This window comes from Hordeum vulgare, chromosome 5H (assembly GCF_904849725.1).
Source record: "Hordeum vulgare subsp. vulgare chromosome 5H, MorexV3_pseudomolecules_assembly, whole genome shotgun sequence".
Lineage (NCBI taxonomy): Eukaryota > Viridiplantae > Streptophyta > Magnoliopsida > Poales > Poaceae > Hordeum > Hordeum vulgare.
In genome coordinates, this window is record NC_058522.1 from 22,234,657 (window position 1) to 22,254,646 (window position 19,990).

The 19,990-nt window shown below is 44.4% G+C and overlaps 1 long non-coding RNA gene across 1 annotated transcript; it reads left to right on the plus strand.

The window, feature by feature from the left end:
- Positions 1-13,093: 13,093 nt before the first annotated feature.
- LOC123398089 lies at positions 13,094-13,543 on the plus strand. Its single transcript, XR_006610070.1, has 3 exons — positions 13,094-13,172; positions 13,250-13,357; positions 13,486-13,543. It is a non-coding gene; the product is annotated as an uncharacterized LOC123398089 (long non-coding RNA).
- The last annotated feature ends 6,447 nt before the right edge of the window (positions 13,544-19,990 follow it).

Here is a 19,990-nt window from a genome sequence, read left to right on the forward strand (position 1 = left end):
AATAGCCCTTGAGCCATTTTTGAGGTGCTCATAGTCCTCAAGGAGTTTAGCACGTGCAACTTCAAGCTTATCTTTTTAGTTCTAAAATCATTAGCCACCTCGAGAGCTCTATCATGGGATTCCTTTAATCTAGAGAATTCTAGAACAAAGGTTTCCTCAAGAGATTCCTTGGTGGTTTGTTCATTTTCAAGAGCTTAAGATAGCTCTGCGATCTCATTAGCGTAATCACGCTCATGATCTTCCATTGTCTCAATGGTGGCCTCATGCTCCTCAAGATGAGCTTCCAACTCCTCAATGTATTTCTTGCCTTGAGTGGCAATAGACATGATTTCCAAGAAGTTGGAGCAAGCAAGTTTATTCTTATAAAGAGATTTAAAAATCATTTCACCCTTAATTTTTAAGGATGCAATATTATCACTCTCTTCATCATTATCCCCATCCCCATTATAATCAACATCATCATCATGAGATATATTGGGATTCAAAGTAGGAGATACCTTTGAAGCCTTAGCCATAAGGCAAAAGTGAGTAACAATAGATTATGATATAGGATCCCTTGAAGCATCATTAAAGGCCACATCTTGTTCCATGGAGTGATGAATTTCCTCTACATTGTTAGCACAACAACTCGAGGAAATAGATACATTTTTATCATGGCAACAAGATATAGGAAGCATATCATCATGAGATTTAGTCAAGCAGTTTTTACATGACATGCAAGGACTATCAACACAAGCATGTAAAACATTTGGAGTGCTAGAAGTGTTAACGCCCAAAGATGAAGCATTGCAATAATATACCGATGAAGGATCATCAACAATAAGCCCACTATCAACACTCCAATGATCTCCATTACTCGCCATATCATTACCTTGTGGCAATCCACATGTAGGTGAAGTAGATGAAGTTGAGAAGACCACACGACCGGAGGTGGAGGGAGAACAATCATTCCCACAAATCTTGGACATACCATATTTATCTTGAAGCTTTGTCCACAACTCATGAGCATCCTGGAATAGCATGAGTTGAAATATAACTACATTGCTCAAAGCATCAAAAAGCACATTAGAAGCTTGAGCATTGAGATAAGAGTTTTTCTCATTCTCTAAAGATATATTTTTATAATTTTTTGGAGGAGAAAAACCCATATCTACAATTCGCTCCAAGTTTGGGTCCATGAACCTAAAGTGATTAAGCATGTGAATTACCCAAACATCAAGATTTGTGCCATCGAAACTAAGAGTGTTAGAGAATCCTAAATCCCTAGTCGACATCCTTACTCTCTAGGTGGTTAAACCTAATAAAGAGAGACCTAGCTCTCATACCAATTGAAAGGACGTGGATGTCTCCTAGAGGGGGGGGTGAATAGGCGCTTTAAAATAATTACTGTTTAGGCTTGAACAAATGCGGAATAAAACTAACGTTTAATTTGTCAAGCACAAAACCTACAACAACTAGGCTCACCTATGTGCACCAACAACTTATGCTAATCAAGATAAACAACTAAGAGATAGCAAGATATATGACAATAAACAATATGGCTATCACAAAGTAAAGTGCATAAGTAAAGGGTTCGGGTAAGAGATAACCGAGGCACGTGGAGACAATGATGTATCCCGAAGTTCACACCCTTGCAGATGCTAATCTCCGTTGGAGCGGTGTGAAGGCACAATGCTCCCCAAGATGCCACTAAGGCCACCGTAATCTCCCCACGCCCTCGCACAACGCAAGATGCCATGATTCCACTAAGGGACCCTTGAGGGCGGTCACCGAACCCATACAAATGGCAAACCTTGGGGGCGGTCACCGGTACCCGTACAACCTAATTGGAGACCCCGACGCTTGCCCGGAGCTTTACACCACAATGATTGAGCTTCGAGACATCACCAAGCTTCTGTTGGGGAACGTCGCATGGGAAACAAAAATTTTCCTACGCGCACGAAGACCTATCATGGTGATGTCCATCTACGAGAGGGGATTTCCGATCTACATACCCTTGTAGATCCCACAGCATAAGCGTTAAGAAATGCGGTTGATGTAGTGGAACATCCTCACGTCCCTCGATCCGCCCCGCGAACCGTCCCACGAACCTTCTCGCGATCCGTCCCACGATCCGCTCCGATCTAGTGCCGAACGGACGACGCCTCCGCGTTCAGCACACGTACAGCTCGACGATGATCTCGGCCTTCTTGATCCAGCAAGAGAGACGGAGAGGTAGATGAGTTCTCCGGCAGCGTGACGGCGCTCCGGAGGTTGGTGGTGATCTAATCTCAGCAGGGCTCCGCCCGAGCTCCGTAGAAATGCGATCTAGAGGAAAAAACCGTGGAGGTATGTGGTCGGGCTGCCGTGGCAAAAGTTGTCTCAAATCAGCCCTAATAGCTCCATATATATAGGAGGAGGGGAGGGGAGGCTTGCCTTGAGGCTCAAGGAGACCCAAGGGCTGCGCCACCAAGGGAGGAGGAGTCCTCCTCCAATCCTAGTCCAACTAGGATTGGAAGGTGGAGTCCTTCTCTCCTTTCCCACCTCCTTTTTTTCTCTTTTCTCTTTGATTTTCTATCTATGGCGCATAGGGCCTTCTTGGGCTGTCCCACCAGCCCACCAAGAGCTGGTGCGCCACCCCAAGGCCCATGGGCTTCCCCGGGGTGGGCTGCCCCCCCCCAGGTGAACACCCGGAACCCATTCGTCATTCCCGGTAACTCCAAAAACCTTCCAGTAATCAAATGAGGTCATCCTATATATCAATCTTCGTTTCCGGACCATTCCGGAAACCCTCGTGACGTCCGTGATCTCATACGGGACTCCGAACAACATTCGGTAACCAACCATATCACTCAAATACGCATAAAACAACGTCGAACCTTAAGTGTGCAAACCCTGCGGGTTCGAGAACTATGTAGACATGACCCGAGTGAATCCTCGGTCAATATCCAATAGCGGGACCTGGATGCCCATATTGGATCCCACATATTCTACGAAGATCTTATCGGTTGAACCTCAGTGCCAGGGATTAATATAATCCCGTATGTCATTCCCTTTGTCCTTCGGTATGTTACTTGCCCGAGATTCGATCGTCAGTATCCGCATACCTATTTCAATCTCGTTTACCGGCAAGTCTCTTTACTCGTTCCGTAATACAAGATCCCGCAACTTACACTAAGTCACATTGCTTGCAAGGCTTGTGTGTGATGTTGTATTACCGAGTGGGCCCCGAGATACCTCCCCGTCACATGGAGTGACAAATCCCAGTCTCGATCCATACTAACTCAACGAACACCTTCGAAGATACCTGTAGAGCATATTTATAGTCACCCAGTTACGTTGCGACGTTTGATACACACAAAGCATTCCTCCGGTGTCAGTGAGTTATATGATCTCATGGTCATAGGAACAAATACTTGACACGCAGAAAATAGTAGCAACAAAATGACACGATCAACATGTTACGTCTATTAGTTTGGGTCTAGTCCATCACATGATTCTCCTAATGATGTGATCCCGTTATCAAGTGACAACATTTGCCTATGGTCAGGAAACCTTGACCACCTTTGATCAACGAGCTAGTCAACTAGAGGCTTACTAGGGACAGTGTTTTGTCTATGTATCCACACATGCACTGTGTTTCCAATCAATACAATTATAGCATGGATAATAAACGATTATCATGAACAAAGAAATATAATAATAACTAATTTATTATTGCCTCTAGGGCATATTTCCAACAGTCTCCCACTTGCACTAGAGTCAATAATCTAGTTCACATCACCATGTGATTCCAACGAATCCAACACCCATATAGTTATGGGGTCTGATCACGTCTTGCTCGTGAGAGAGGTTTTAGTCAACAGTTCTGAAACTTTCAGATCCGTGTGTTCTTTACAAATCTTTATGTCATCTTATAGATGCTGCTACTATGTGCTATTCGGAAATACTCCAAATATCTACTCTACTATATGAATCCGTTTCACTACTCATAGTTATTCGGATTAGTGTCAAAGCTTGCATCGACGTAACCCTTTACGACGAACTCTTTAACCACCTCCATAATCGAGAAAAATTCCTTAGTCTATTTAGTTACTAAGGATAACTTTGACCGCTGATCAGTGATTCAATCCTGGATCACTCTGTGTACCTCTTAACAGACTTGCTGCAAGGCACACATCAGGTGCGGTACTCAGCATGGCATACTTTAGAGTCTACGGCTAAGGCATAGAATATGACCTTCGTCTATTCTCTTTATTCTGCCATGGTCGGGTTTTGAGTCTTACTCAAATTCACACCTTACAACGCAACCAAGAACTCCTTCTTTGCTGATCTATTTTGAACTCCTTCAAAAACTTGTCAAGGCATGCATCTTGTTGAAACTTCCATTAAGCGCTTTTGATCTATCTTCATAGATCTTTGATGCTCAACGTTCAAGTAGCGCAATCCAGGTATTCCTTTGAAAACACCTTTCAAACAACCTTGTATGCTTTACAGAAATTCTACATTACTTCTGATCCACAATATGTCAACCACATATACTTATCAGAAATTCTATAGTGCTCCCACTCACTTCTTTGGAAATACAAGTTTCTCATAAACCTTGTACAAACCCAAAATCTTTGAAAATCTCATCAAAGTGTATATTCCAACTCCGAGATGCTTGCACCAGTCCATTGAAGGATCGCTGGGGCTTGCATACTTGCTAGTATCCTTATGGTCGACAAAACCTCCTAGTTGTATCACATACAATGTTTGCTCAAGGAAACCGTCGAGGAAACAATGTTTTAACATCCTATGTGCAATATTTCATAAATAATGCAGCAACTACTAACCTAATTCTAACAGACTATTAGCATCGCTACGAGTGAGAAATTCTCATCATAGTCAACTGTTTGATCTTGTCGGAAACATCTTTGCGACAAGTCGAGCTTTTCTTAATAGTGACTTATCACCATCATCGTCTGTCTTCCTTTTAAAGATCCATCTTTACTCAATAGTCTTATGACCATCAAGTAGTTCTTCCAAAGTCTACACTTTGTTTTCATACATGGATCCTCTCTCGGATTTCATGGCTTCCAGCCATTTGTCGGAATCCGGGCCCACCATTGCTTTCTCCATAACTCGTAGGTTCACTGTTGCTCAACAACATGACCTCCAAGACAGGGTTACTGTACCACTCTGCAGTAGTACGCGACCTTGTCAACCTACGAGGCTTGTAGTAACTTGATCCGATGCTCGATGATCACCATCATCAGCTTTCACTTCAATTGGTGTAGGCGCCACAGGAATAACTTCCTGCGCCCTACTACACACTAGTTGAAGTGGTGGTTCAATAACCTCATTAAGTTCTACCACCCTCCCACTCAATTCTTTCGACAGAAACCTTTCCTCGAGAAGGGATCCGTCTAGAAACAAACACTTTGCTTTCGGATCTGAGATAGGAGATGTACCCAACTGTTTTGGATATCCTATGAAGATGCATTTATCCGCTTTGGGTTTGAGCTTATTCGACTGAAACCTTTTCACACAAGTGTCGAAGCCCCAAACTTTCAAGAAACGACAGTTTAGATTTCTCTAAACCTCAGTCTATACTGTGTCATCTCAACGGAAATACGCGGTGCCCTATTTAAAGTGAATGCGGTTGTCTCTAATGCATAACCCATAAACGATAGTGGTAATTCGATAAGAGACATCATAGCATGCACCATACCAAATAGTGCGTGGCTATGACGTTCAGACACATCATCACACTATGATGTTCCAGGTGGCATGAACTGCGAAACAATTTCCACATTGGCTTAACTACGTACCAAAAGTCGTAACTCAGATATTCATTTCTATGATCACATCGTAGACAGTTTATCCTCTTTTTACGACGAACTTCACTCCTGAAACAGAATTGAACTTTTCAATATTTCAGACTTGTGATTCATTAAGTAAATACTATTGTATCTACTCAAATCGTTATTGAAGTAAGAACATAATGATATCCACTGCGTGCCTCAGCACCCATTGGACTGCATACACCAAAATGTATCACTTCCAACAAGTTACTATCTTGTTTCATCTCAATGAAAACAAGGCCTTGCTCATGTGGTATGATTTGCATGTCACTAGTGATTCAAAATCAAGTGAGTATAAAGATCCATCAGCATGGAGCCTCTTCATGCAATTTATACCAACATGACTCAAGCGGCAGTGCCACAAGTAAGTGGTACTATCATCATTACCTCATATCTTTTGGCACCAATATCATGAACATGTGTAACACTACGACCGAGATTCAATAAACCATTGAAGGTGATTATTCAAGCAAATAGAGTAACCATTATTCTCTTTAAATGAATAATCGTATTGCAATAAACACGATCCAATCATGTTCATGCTTAACGCAAGCACCAAATAACAATTATTTAGGTTTAACACCAATCCCGATGGTAGAGGGAGCGTGCGACGTTTGATCATATCAACCTTGGAAACACTTCCAACACGTATCGTCACCTCGCCTTTAGCTAGTCTCCGTTTATGCCGTAGCTTTCATTTCGTGTTACTAGTCACTTAGCAACCGAACCGGTATCCAATACCCTCGTGCTACTAGGAGTACTAGTAAAGTACACATCAACATCATGTATATCAAATATACTTCTTTCGACTTTTGCCAGCCTTCTTATCTACCAAGTATCTAGAGTTGCTCCGCCTCAGTGACCGTTCCCCTCATAACAGAAGCACTTAGTCCCGGGCTTGGTTTAATCTGGGGTCTCTTCATTAGTGCAGCAACTGCTTTGCCGTTTCACGAAGTATCCCTTCTAGCCCTTGCCTTTCTCGAAACTTAGTGGTTTCACTAACCATCAACTATTGATGCTCCTTCTTGATTTCTACTTTCGCGGTGTCAAACATCGCGAATCGCTCAAGGATCATTGTATCTATCCTTGATATGTTATAGTTCATCATGAAGCTCTCACAGCTTGGAGGCAGTGACTTTTGGAGAACCATCACTATCTTATCTGGAAGATCAACTCCCACTTGATTCAAGCGATTGTCGTACTCAGATAATCTGAGCACACGCTCAACGATTGAGCTTTTCTCCTTTACTTCGTGGACAAAGAATCTTGTCGGAGGTCTCATACCTCTTAACAAGGGCACAAGCATGAAATCACAATTTCATCTCTTTAGAACATCTCTTATGTTCCGTGACGTTTCAAAACGTCTTCGGCGCCTTGATTCTAAGCCATTAAGTATTTTGTACTGAACTATCGTGTAGTCATCAGAAACGTGTCGGATGTTCACAACATCTATAGACGACGCTCGAGGTGTAGCACACCGAGTGGTGCATTAAGGACATAAGCCTTCTGCGCAGCAACGAGGACAATCCTCGGTTTTACAGACTCAGTCTGCAAAGTTTGCTACTATCAACTTTCAACTAAATTTTTCTCTAGGAACATATAAAAACAGTAGAGCTATAGCGCAAGCTACATTGTAATTCGCAAAGACCATTAGACTATGTTCATGACAATTAGTTCTATTAATCATATTACTTAAGAACTCCCACTCAAAAAGTACATCTCTCTAGTCATTTGAGTGGTACATGATCCAAATCCACTATCTCAAGTCCGATCATCACGTGAGTCGAGAATAGTTTCAGTGGTAAGCATCTCTATGCTAATCATATCAACTATACGATTCATGCTCAACCTTTTGGTCTCATGTGTTCCGAGGCCATGTCTGCACATGCTAGGCTCGTCAAGCTTAACCCGAGTGTTCCGCGTGTGCAACTGTTTTGCACCCGTTGTATGTGAACGTTGAGTCTATCACACACCATCATCACGTGGTGTCTCGAAACGAAGAACTGTCGCAACGGTGCACAGTCGGGGAGAACACAATTTCATCTTGAAATTTTAGTGAGAGATCACCTCATAATGCTACCGTCGTTCTAAGCAAGATAAGGTGCATAAAGGATTAACATCACATGCAATTCATCAGTGACATGATATGGTCATCATCATGTGCTTCTTGATCTCCATCACCAAAGCACCGGCACGATCTTCTTGTCACCGGCGTCACACCATGATCTCCATCATCATGATCTCCATCAACGTGTCGCCATCGGGGTTGTCGTGCTCCTCATGCTATTACTACTAAAGCTACATCCTAGCAATATAGTAAACGCATCTGCAAGCACAAACGTTAGTTTAAAGACAACCCTATGGCTCCTGCCGGTTGCCGTACCATCGACGTGCAAGTCAATATTAGCTATTACAACATGATCATCTCATACATCCAATATATCACATCACATCGTTGGCCATATCACATCACAAGCATACCCTGCAAAAACAAGTTAGACGTCCTCTAATTGTTGTTGCATGTTTTACGTGGTGACCGTGGGTATCTAGTAGGATCGCATCTTACTTACGCAAACACCACAACGGAGATATATGAATTGCTATTTAACCTCATCCAAGGACCTCCTCGGTCAAATCTGATTCAACTAAAGTTGGAGAAACCGACACTCGCCGGTCATCTTTGAGCAACGGAGTTACTCGTAGCGATGAAACCAGTCTCTCGTAAGCGTACGAGTAATGTCGGTCCGAGCCGCTTCGATCCAACAATACCGCGGAATCAAGAAAAGACTAAGGAGGGCAGAAAAACACACATCACCGCCCACAAAAACTTCTGTGTTCTACTCGAGATTACATCTACGCATGAACCTAGCTCATGATGCCACTGTTGGGGAACGTCGCATGGGAAACAAAAAATTTCCTACGCGCACGAAGACCTATCATGGTGATGTCCATCTACGAGAGGGGATTTCCGATCTAAATACCCTTGTAGATCGCACAGCAAAAGCGTTAAGAAACGCGGTTGATGTAGTGGAACGTCCTCACGTCCCTCGATCCGCCCCGCGAACCGTCCCACGAACCGTCTCGCGATCCGTCCCATGATCCGCTCCGATCTAGTGCCGAACGGACGGCACCTCCGCGTTCAGCACACGTACAGCTCGACGATGATCTCGGCCTTCTTGATGCAGCAAGAGAGACGGAGAGGTAGATGAGTTCTCCGGCAGCCTGACGGCGCTCCGGAGGCTGGTGGTGATCTAATCTCAGTAGGGCTCTGCCCGAGCTCCGCAGAAACGCGATCTAGAGAAAAAAACCGTGGAGGTATGTGGTCGGGCTGCCGTGGCAAAAGTTGTCTCAAATCAGCCCCAATAGCTCCATATATATAGGAGGAGGGGAGGGGAGGATTGCCTTGACGCTCAAGGAGCCCCAAGGGCTGCGCCACCAAGGGAGGAGGAGTCCTCCTCCAATCCTAGTCCAACTAGGATTGGAAGGTGGAGTCCTTCTCTCCTTTCCCACCTCCTTTTTTTCTCTTTTATCTTTGATTTTCTATCCATGGCGCATAGGGCCTTCTTGGGCTGTCCCACTAGCCACCACCCACAAGGCCTATGGGCTTCCCCGGGGTGGCTGCCCCCCCCCCTGGTGAACACCCGGAACCCATTCGTCATTCCCAGTACATTCCCGGTAACTCCAAAAACCTTCCGATAATCAAATGAGGTCATCCTATATTTTAATCTTCCTTTCCGGACCATTTCGGAAACCCTCGTGACATACGTGATCTCATCCGGGACTCCGAACAACATTCGGTAACCAACCATATCACTCAAATACGCATAAAACAACGTCGAACCTTAAGTGTGCAGACCCTGCGGGTTCGAGAACTATGTAGACATGACCCGAGTGAATCCTCGGTCAATATCCAATAGCGGGACCTGGATGCCCATATTGGATCCCACATATTCTACGAAGATCTTATCGATTGAACCTCAGTGCCAGGGATTAATATAATCCCGTATGTCATTCCCTTTGTCCTTCGGTATGTTACTTGCCCGAGATTCGATCGTCAGTATCCGCATACCTATTTCAATCTCATTTACCGACAAGTCTCTTTACTCGTTCCGTAATACAAGATCCCGCAACTTACACTAAGTCACATTGCTTGCAAGGCTTGTGTGTGATGTTGTATTACCGAGTGGGCCCCGAGATACCTCCCCGTCACACGGAGTGACAAATCCCAGTCTCAATCCATACTAACTCAACGAACACCTTCGGAGATACCTGTAGAGCATATTTATAGTCACCCAGTTACGTTGCGACGTTTGATACACACAAAGCATTCCTCCGGTGTCAGTGAGTTATATGATCTCATGGTCATAGGAACAAATACTTGACACGCAGAAAATAGTAGCAACAAAATGACACGATCAACATGTTACGTCTATTAGTTTGGGTCTAGTCCATCACATGATTCTCCTAATGATGTGATCCCGTTATCAAGTGACAACACTTGCCTATGGTCAGGAAACCTTGACCATCTTTGATCAACGAGCTAGTCAACTAGAGGCTTACTAGGGACAGTGTTTTGTCTATGTATCCACACATGCACTGTGTTTCCAATCAATACAATTATAGCATGGATAATAAACGATTATCATGAATAAAGAAATATAATAATAACTAATTTATTATTGCCTCTAGGGCATATTTCCAACAGCTTCTAGGACACCAAAGCATCCACGAAGAACAATATCTAGGGTACTAAGTACCAAAGGTAATAAGCTTCTCAAACTTCACTTCCACGTATCACCGTGGAGAACTCAAACCAATGCAACTAATGCAACGGCAAGGGCACATGGAGTGCCCAAGTCCTTCTCTCCCAAATCCCACCAAAGCAACTAATGCTCGGGAGGAAAATGAGAGGAAGAACGAAGAAGAACACGAAGAACTCCAAGATCTAGGTCCAAGGGGTTCCCCTCACTTAGAGGAGAAAGTGATTGGTGGAAATGTGGATCTAGATCTCCTCTCTCTTTTTCCTCAAGAACTAGCAAGAATCATTGGAGGGATTGAGAGTTAGCAAGCTCGAAGAAGGTCAACAATGGGGGAAGAACACGAGCTAAAGATATGAGGTTCAATGGGGAAGAAGATCCCCTTTTATAGATGGGGAAAAAATCCAACCGTTATGCTTTGCAGCCCCCACAGAGCGGCAGTACCGCTCATGGGAGCGGTACTACTGCTCGGTAGATTCACCAACCATGATGAGGCCGAAAAGGATGCGAAAAATAGTCCGACGGAGCGGTACTACCGCTAGGGAGCGGTAGTAAAAAATTACTACCGCTCCGGGGGCAGTACTACCGCTACAGGAGCGGTAGTAAAAAATTACTACCACTCCGGGGGTGGTACTACCGCTACACGGGCGGTACTACCGCTACAGGAGCGGTACTACTGCTGGCACCAGGAGCGGTACTACCGCTGGATACTGAAACTGCTCTAACTTTCGCATACGAACTCCGAATTTAACGGAACCAAGTTTGTTGGAAAACTAACGACATGGTCTAACACAATCTTGATTGAAATATCAATAAGAAGCAAGTGAGAAAAGTACCATAATAAAATGGTGAGAACCCTTCTTCGAATAAGACCGGTAAAAACTCTCAGCATCGAAAACATCATAGAAGATGCATATGGACTCCGTTTTTGATGAACTCGAGCTTGTCATGAAGATGACCATAAGCTATAAAACTCACAAAGAGAAACACCAAACAATAACCAATAAGTGATGCAAGGATGCAAATGGTTTGAGCTCTTAACGAACGATACGATCAAGCTACTCACTTGAGAGCCCCCCTTGACAGTACGACAATCTATCCTAAAACAGAAAACCTATCAAGGGCAAACCTATACCTTGCACCTCGTCCTCTTGAGCTAGATGACGATGATCTTGGCTTCCTCAAGATGGACCACCTTTCTTGATTGCGTTGGCTTGATGAAGACTAGTTGATTGCTCCCCCATACACACTATGGGTGAGCCGCTCTTCAACATATCTTCACAAGTCCATTGCCACCATCCTCCACCACTTGAAGTCATCCTCCATGGGTTGTATGAGATCTACCTCTAGACGCAAGCCCATGGAAACACACCTAACCCCACATAGAACTCTTACGAAGACCATGGGTTAGTACACAAACACGTAATGGACAATGCTTACCATACCATGGGATCACTTGATCCCTCTCGGTACATCTTGTACGCTTTGTGTGTTGATCATCTTGATTTACTCTTTGTCTGAGATCTTGATCAACCTTGAGTCTCTATGACCATTCTTTCGATAATACCTTGAATACCTCCTTGGTCATCATATAAACTCCTTGAACCCAACATATGGACTTCAAGAAGTGCCTATGAAAAAATCCTATATATATAAATTAAAGCAACCATTAGTCCATAGGAATTGTCATCAATTACCAAAACCACATATGGAGAAATATGCTCTAACAAGATGGCTTCACGAGAATGATTTCCTAAAGAACCATTTTATGGACCACTTTGGTTATGAATTGCATAAATGCTAACGGAAAATACGTTAGTGGTCAAGGGCGATACTACTTGGGGTTTCGACATGCTGCACTGGCCGAAAGGCCGTGAGATTGCCGGCTATGGGAACCATCATGCGCAGTTAAGTGGGAAGATTGTCATCATCGTCGGAAGACGAAACATTGTTGTTAGTAGTGTCCGTTTGGTCGCAAATGGAAAAACCAGAAAGTGGTCGGTTGGTAATGGTGGGTTGTAGCCTCGGTGTCCTCTCATATTCAACAACTTTCCAAGAATTAATGTAGGATAAGTTGTGAAAGAACATTGTATACCTTATGTGCACACATGTGATGGGCATAGACATACCTCTTTTTCCTTTATCATAAAGATTCCCTCTTTCGTGTGACATCTCTATCTCATATATGTTATTCACTAAAACTGCATTCATATGCCAAGATAGAAAATTATATTAGAGGGTGTGATGGGCTATATTTGAAGTATTCCCTTGCTACTGGAAACTGGGGATAGGAAAACCAAGCTGGTACACGAGCTGGTGTGTCTCAGGTGTGTACATTTTCATGATCGCATTCATGTGTATGCTTTACGTATGCGTCTACATTATCACATCTTCGGAGGTTAAACTCTCACATTGGGTGTGAAGGTTGATATTACTCAAATTGTTTTCGTACAGTACTTTCCCATCAAAATTTGATCTTTTCAAGGCTAGTGATCTTAATATCTTATTAACAGGGAAACTGGAAAAACCATGCCAATTGCATAACTCTCATTGGGGAATGATGTGCCCTGCTGAAACACCCGAAGGACATGTAAGTTATTCACATTCTAAAATTCTCTTTGCCAAATGAGTTGGTCAATGGTTTCTTTTTTCTACACCTTTATTCAGGCTTGTGGCTTGGTTAAAAATCTTGCCTTGATGGTTTATATCACTGTTGGCTCTGCCGCAAATCCTATTTTGGAATTTTTGGAAGAATGGGGCACAGAAAATTTTGAGGTTTGTTTTATCCCCTTCTCAATGTGTGCGAATGCATTATCATTTTCTTATCTTACCCAAGATTTAAGTTTTGTGTCATTTACCAATTACAACAGTCACTGACTTCGATCTGGATTCATTTTTAACAGGAGATATCACCGGCAGTCATTCCTCAAGCTGCTAAAATATTTTTCAATGGTTGTTGGGTTGGAATTCATAGGAATCCTGGCCCATTGGTGAAGACACTTCGTCGTTTAAGAAGACAGGTTTGTGCTCTGCTTCTCCTGTTTCATGCTAAAAGCTGCTGGCCATGTAGCAGAATGTACATGAGTATTGGGAAACATATTTTATCTGCATATTTTGTATATTTAACAGACTGGAAGCACTCCATTATTAAAACTGATGTGATTTGTTGGCCTTTCATATGCAATCCTGAATTAGTTTCATATCTGGTACTTACTATGCAACCATCTTTGTTTCTTCTTTCTATTTGCATTTCTTTATGCCGAGGCCTTTCCTTCATCCTAGATTAATGCTCTGCTAGTAATTCCAATAAATTAAACTTTCAGGACCTTGAAACTTCGAGGCATATTCCAGGGGAAGCCTATTCTGAGACTTACACGCAGTGTGAGATTCACCCTTCACTGATATTTGACATAGAAATGATTGTTTCCAATATGATTATAGAAGGGTACCCCTATGCATGTGTCAATTTTCATTCCGTTTGTTTAATTCGGTCGTGGAGAAAGAGTGCAAATGGGGGCTGACAGGGAGGGAATGAAACAAAGATGTACGTGCTTATAGCTATAATTGGTGAAAAACTGAACATATGTCATACTTGGATGCATTTGACAAATAGAATAAGTGATGCACACATAGTGAGGTTATTGGGTCGCCAGCCAGGGGCAAGATATAGGAAGCTTGGTAGTTGTTAAGATGTAGTTTGAAATTTAGTTAGCCCTCTTCCATGCACCGAGCCTAATGACAGAGGCTTGCGGCAAGCCCACACCTGACACGACCAAGCCTATTCCCAGCAACGCCGATCCACAGTAGCCTCTTACCCGGCAACGCCGAGATGCCCCCTTGTGGTGCACCCATGGATTGGTATTTCTGCTTGTTACTTTAATTAGTAAATCAAGTGTGCAATGTTATCGACTTGTTGACAAGTGAGTTTTAGGTGCTTGACATGAACTCATCATTCCTTGCATGACACTCTTGTTCGAATATATTCAGTTTTATCGCCATGGAAGAAACACAAAGATTGTATTATTTTTCTAACTATAAAATGTTTCAGCCCAACACTACAAATAATTGCATGGTGTTTCATCCATAATGTACAAACTGGGGATGGCAGACCTAGCCCATTGGGTCAGGATGGGCCAGCAGTGTTATTATACACATACATTATATTATATAGATTTTTTGCCTTTTTTCAATGTGATATAATAGCTATTTTTAAAACTGGCCACCCATTGCCTCTGCCACTTGGATCTAGTGAAATCATTTGGGCAAAGTAGAAAGTACTTTTACAAACTAAAAGCTGCACTTATATGGCCAATTGGGAGAATAAAGATTCTGACAATGAATTATGGAAAAACAATGATGTCAAAACAACATTTTTTTGCTAGATCCATAACCATAGAAAAAAATCCGATTGATTGTATCATTACTTCAATGAACTAACTAGGAAGTAGTATTAATTTAGAAGCAGTTTCGTCATCCGCTCCGCCGCCCACTGACCCTCCCTTCTCATTCCCCTTCCCGCATTGAGATCGGATGGCGCTGAGCAAACGATCTTGCTGCACGTGCTACCGCTGGCTGAAGAGGGATTGTTGCCGCTGAACCATATAATCCATAGTTTGTTGGTTTGTTTCTTATAATATGCATGATCTTTCCGTTGAAGTTCACTATTTACATTTTAGAGGTGCCAGTTAAAGAAAATATGACAAGCAACTGTGATATCCGAGTGTCCTTCTTATGATTTGCATTTATTTTTTTTATCACTGGGGTGTGCAGATTTCTAAGGGTCAAGATACTGTTGGCCAAATCTGTTTCCCCTGAATTGGTCGGATTATGTGTTCCATTGTGCACACCCGAATATTCAGAGTAATAGGCATGAAACAATGTCTACACATACTCAATCAATCAGTACTCTGTCCTAGAATCGATGAAAACAATTCTGTGAGCACACGTTAGTAACCTTATATTGGCATGCACATCACAAATAAGATCTATATTCTTATATGACCACATGTTGATGGCACTAAAGGTTCTTCTGATATTGTGGGTTCAACTTGACCCTTTAATTCTATAGGCTTCGAACTAATTGTCTCTTAATAGGTTTCTAGCTCTCTGCATTTCTCTTCATGTTGCCAGAGAAACGTATTATCTTATTTGGAAAATAAATTTAGAAACACGTGGTTTCTATGTCATAATGGGCATGTCCTAATATATGTTTGCAGACCGATCCTTCCATTTTTTTGATGGGCATGGAAAACTGAGTATTCTTATTTAAATTATGCTAACTTTGTATGTACCACTTTCCGAAACTTAGGTTTCAATCCTCGTACACCGTCATGAGGTCTAGCACCATCTCCCCCCAACAATGCATCCTAAAGCTTCACCTTGGGTGGAATTGACCAGCTACTCCACTCGACGACCTTATGACATTTCTCTGTTTAACATGTTCGCGTTTCGCTATTTAATTTGCTCAATAAACTATCAGTTTGAACTCCTTTACACCCCTCAAAAAATACGTATTGTGTATCTTTTTTGTGCTGGACTTGAAATACAAATTTGTTCTTTACGACCCGAGCAATCATGTATATTTTTTCTGCTGAATATGATGTGTATGTGCGTGCAGAACGAGGGCCTGAAGCAGACAAAAAGGCTGGTGTACCAGATGGCGCTGATGGAGAGAGGGTTGAACCTGTCTGAGCTGGAGAGCGGGCTGAACCTATCTGATGGAGATTGGGTTGATGCAGTTCCCCGTCGCGACCGTAGAGGAGGTAGAGCCTGGACCTGAGCCCCACCGCGGCCGTAGACGAGGAGCCCGACGCGGTCGTAGAGGATGAGCCCCGCCGCGGCCGTAGAGGATGAGCCCCGCCGCGGCCGTAGAGGAGGCAGAGGCCGGCGAGTGGCGGAAGTACGCGGCCGTAGAAGAGGCAGAGGCCAGCGAGCGGCGGAAGTGTGATCGGGCTGGGGATGATGTTTTCTACGTCGCAGGAAGACCAAGGAACTGCAAATCCATGACTGTCGCCAGAACAGATCGTGCTCCGGCTGGGCGATGTTTTCTGATTGTCGCTGGAATAGATCATGCTCCGGCAGGGCGACGTTGGTTGGCACCCAGTCGTGGGTTTGACTGGGCCGGGTTTTCGGTTTTTTGTACTGATACGTTCGCTTTGGTTTTTGGAGGGTTGTAAAAAATCTGTGTGGGTGGACCGCTTTGTTTTTCAGAGGGATGTAAAAAATCTGCGTGGGTGGACGTGGAAGGGGGATCACTGCTGGTCGAACCATCACGACGGCAGATCCCCTTTAATAGTAGAGATACCTTATGATCGTCTACCCTATATATGATAAACAAATCTTGAACACTAAACCACGTTGTCACGCTAGTATGTTGAGTGAAATAAACATCATCATGATCCTATGCAAACTACTCCATGCTCCCCGTGCTCCCACACAAACCATGCATGTCAGTCGGGGGAGTCTGCAGCGTAGACAGGGCTGCGCCGCTGCTCCGACGTCAGCTTCTCCAGCCGGCGCCTCACCTCCTCTGCATGCGACCGCGACACCGCTGGCACTGGGATCCTCTCTGAATCCAAGTGCCAGCCGTGCGGCAACGTGCTATCGGGGTAGGGGAGGGAGACGCGGTGCTCCCAATGTCACCTTGCGTGGTGCACTGGCACGCTGATCCGCTGACGAGGCGGACGAAAAAACGCCAACGCACCGACAGGGACGGCGGGGGATTTTTTCCCTTGTCTTTCGCGGAGACGAGCCCCATGGTGGTGGTGGCTAGGGTTTGCCCCCGGCAGGGGAGCAGGGGTGGCTAGATGGGGATGAGGCGACTTTTGAAAGAGGATGAGCCCCCCCCACCAAAAAAAATCGGATTAAAAAAGGATGCCTCCGGGTCGCACGCGCGTGGGTCCGTGATGGGCGGTCGTTGTTAATAAATACGACGTCAGATTTAACCAGGAGCCGCGTGTGGACGAGCGCGGACATGAGAGGCGCGCACCGCATCCGAGCCGACGCATTTCAGCGTAATTTTGGAACGAAAATGGGTCAGCGTGGACACGAAGCGAACACATTTTGGGTTTCGGTCGATGCGTTGGGCTTTCACTTTTGTCCACGTCGATCCAAACGAACGCGGGCGGACGATTTGGTTCGCTGCGTTGGAGTTGCTCTAAGCCTACAGTTGTTGTCACTAAGGTTTAATCTTCTTTCCAATCTTGTTAAATTTTTGCATTACTTTTATAAAACTGAGTAACATAGGAGCATCATTTATGAGTTTGATAATTTTACATTTATTTGACGTAATTATTTTTGTTATTTTTTCTATTTTTGTTGTTGTTGTTGTTGTGAGATTGATTTGGTTTCTCCTTCTCAAAATAGACCTACGAATTCTCTTGATGTCGAGATTATTTCTGAAGTTAAAATTTCTGACCGGCCCGATGATTTGTTAAATTCGTCTGAGAGAATTTACAATCAAAAGAGCAATATTCCTAGTGGGACTAATTCTGCAAGAGAGGTGAAGATATATGGGCCAAAAAGGATAATAAATCCCAGCAGATACAATGCGTCTCCTATCTGTCATTAGAATACTCATCATGCATGGACACAGTCATCAATCTATCATAGATGTCACAATCAAAGATAGCCAAGCCTACGGAAAATAAATCACGGAGGCATCCATGTTTTGCTGCAAAAAGATGACCATATTGTCTTGCAACTAAGCACAGCATGCATCCTGTCCTGTGGTTGCATGTTTTAATTTAGTTCTCCTGAAACAACTGCCATACTTTTCCCTTTTAAGAGCATCTCCAACAGGCGCGCTATACAAGCGCCGCGTCGCAAAAAAGACAGTTTTAGCGCGCGCGCAACGCGGCGGGCAGCTCCAGCGGACGCGCAAAAACGACGCGCGCGTCATTTCCAGTTCAGCGCGCTGGCCTAAACGCAATCCCGCGCCCCTTATTTGCTGCGCTGGCTCCCGCGCGCGCGACTCTCGCGCGCTCGCTCCTGCTCTCTCGCGCGCTTGCTCCCCCCATCCGGCGGCGCCGCCGCCGCCAATCGCGCCCCCGGCGGCCGTTCAGCGCTTCCCCGGCCTATCCCCGCGCCCGCCGGCGACCACTCAGGCGCTTCCCCGGCCTGTCTCAGCTGCGGGCGCCGCCCGCGCCCCCCGGCGACCGTTCAGGCGTTTCCCCAGCCTCCCCGCGCCGCCGCGCTTCCGCCCCACCCCCTCCTAGTCCGGCCGGCCCTCGCGCGCCTCCGACGTCCGAGGAACAGCGCCCGAGAGCTCGCTGCCGCGCCGCGCCCGCAAGGTGTTCGACAAAACGCCTACAAGGTATGTATTGCTCCAAACTTATGAATTTGGTGCATGTTTTGAATGGTAGTTTTTATAGTATAGTATTGAACATTGTAGATGAGTTCGTCGTATGATTCTTCCGAAGAAGAATTTGATATGGAAGAGGAGGAGGATCTTGCAATGATCATAGCTATGCATATCAATAAAAAACCGAAGCACGGTGGTTCGGTTATGGGTCGGGAGAAAATTTGGAGAGATATGATTGATGCCCATAACAAATTGATGAAGAACTATTTCATGGAGAATCCCACATACCCGGAGTCGTATTTTAGTCGCCGGTTTAGGATGAGCACAGACTTGTTCAAGCGCATTGCAGAGAAACTAGCGAGCAATGACCGGTTTTTCCAGCAAAGGAGGAATGCCGCCGGAGAGCTCGGGCATAGCACCTTTCTGAAGGTGACAGCCGCTTTGCGTATGTTGGCATACGGTATCCCGGCTGATCTAGTTGATGATCACTTGGCTATGGGTGAGAGCCAAGCCATCATGTGTGTCAAGCGCTTTGCAGTGGGAATTGTGCAAGTGTTTGGCGAGGAGTATTTGAGATCTCCCACTGCTGAAGACGCCGCAAGGCTATTGGCAATGAACAAATCTCGCGGCATTCCTGACATGCTTGGCTCAATAGATTGCATGCATTGGAGTTGGAAGAATTGTCCAAAGGCATGGCATGGGCAATTCCACGGCCAAAAAAAGGGTTTCACTATAATCCTTGAAGCGGTGGCCGATCAGAAGACTTGGATTTGGCATGCATTCTTTGGAATGCCTGGATCTTTGAATGACATCAATGTTGTCAACCGGTCACCACTGATGAATAAGATTGCAAATGATGAGTTGCCACCGGTGCAGTTTGTAGCAAATGGCCGTACGTATAACTATGGTTATTATCTAGCGGATAGCATCTATCCAAAGTGGCAAACCTTCGTGAAGCCGTTGAAAAAGCCAGAAGGTAAGAAAATTTTTGATTTCCACAATGCTCAGGCGGCGGTTAGAAAAGATGTGCAGAGAGCATTTGGGATTTTGCAAGCCCAATTTGCTATTGTCAGAGGACCGGCTAGATTTTGGGATCAAAAAATGCT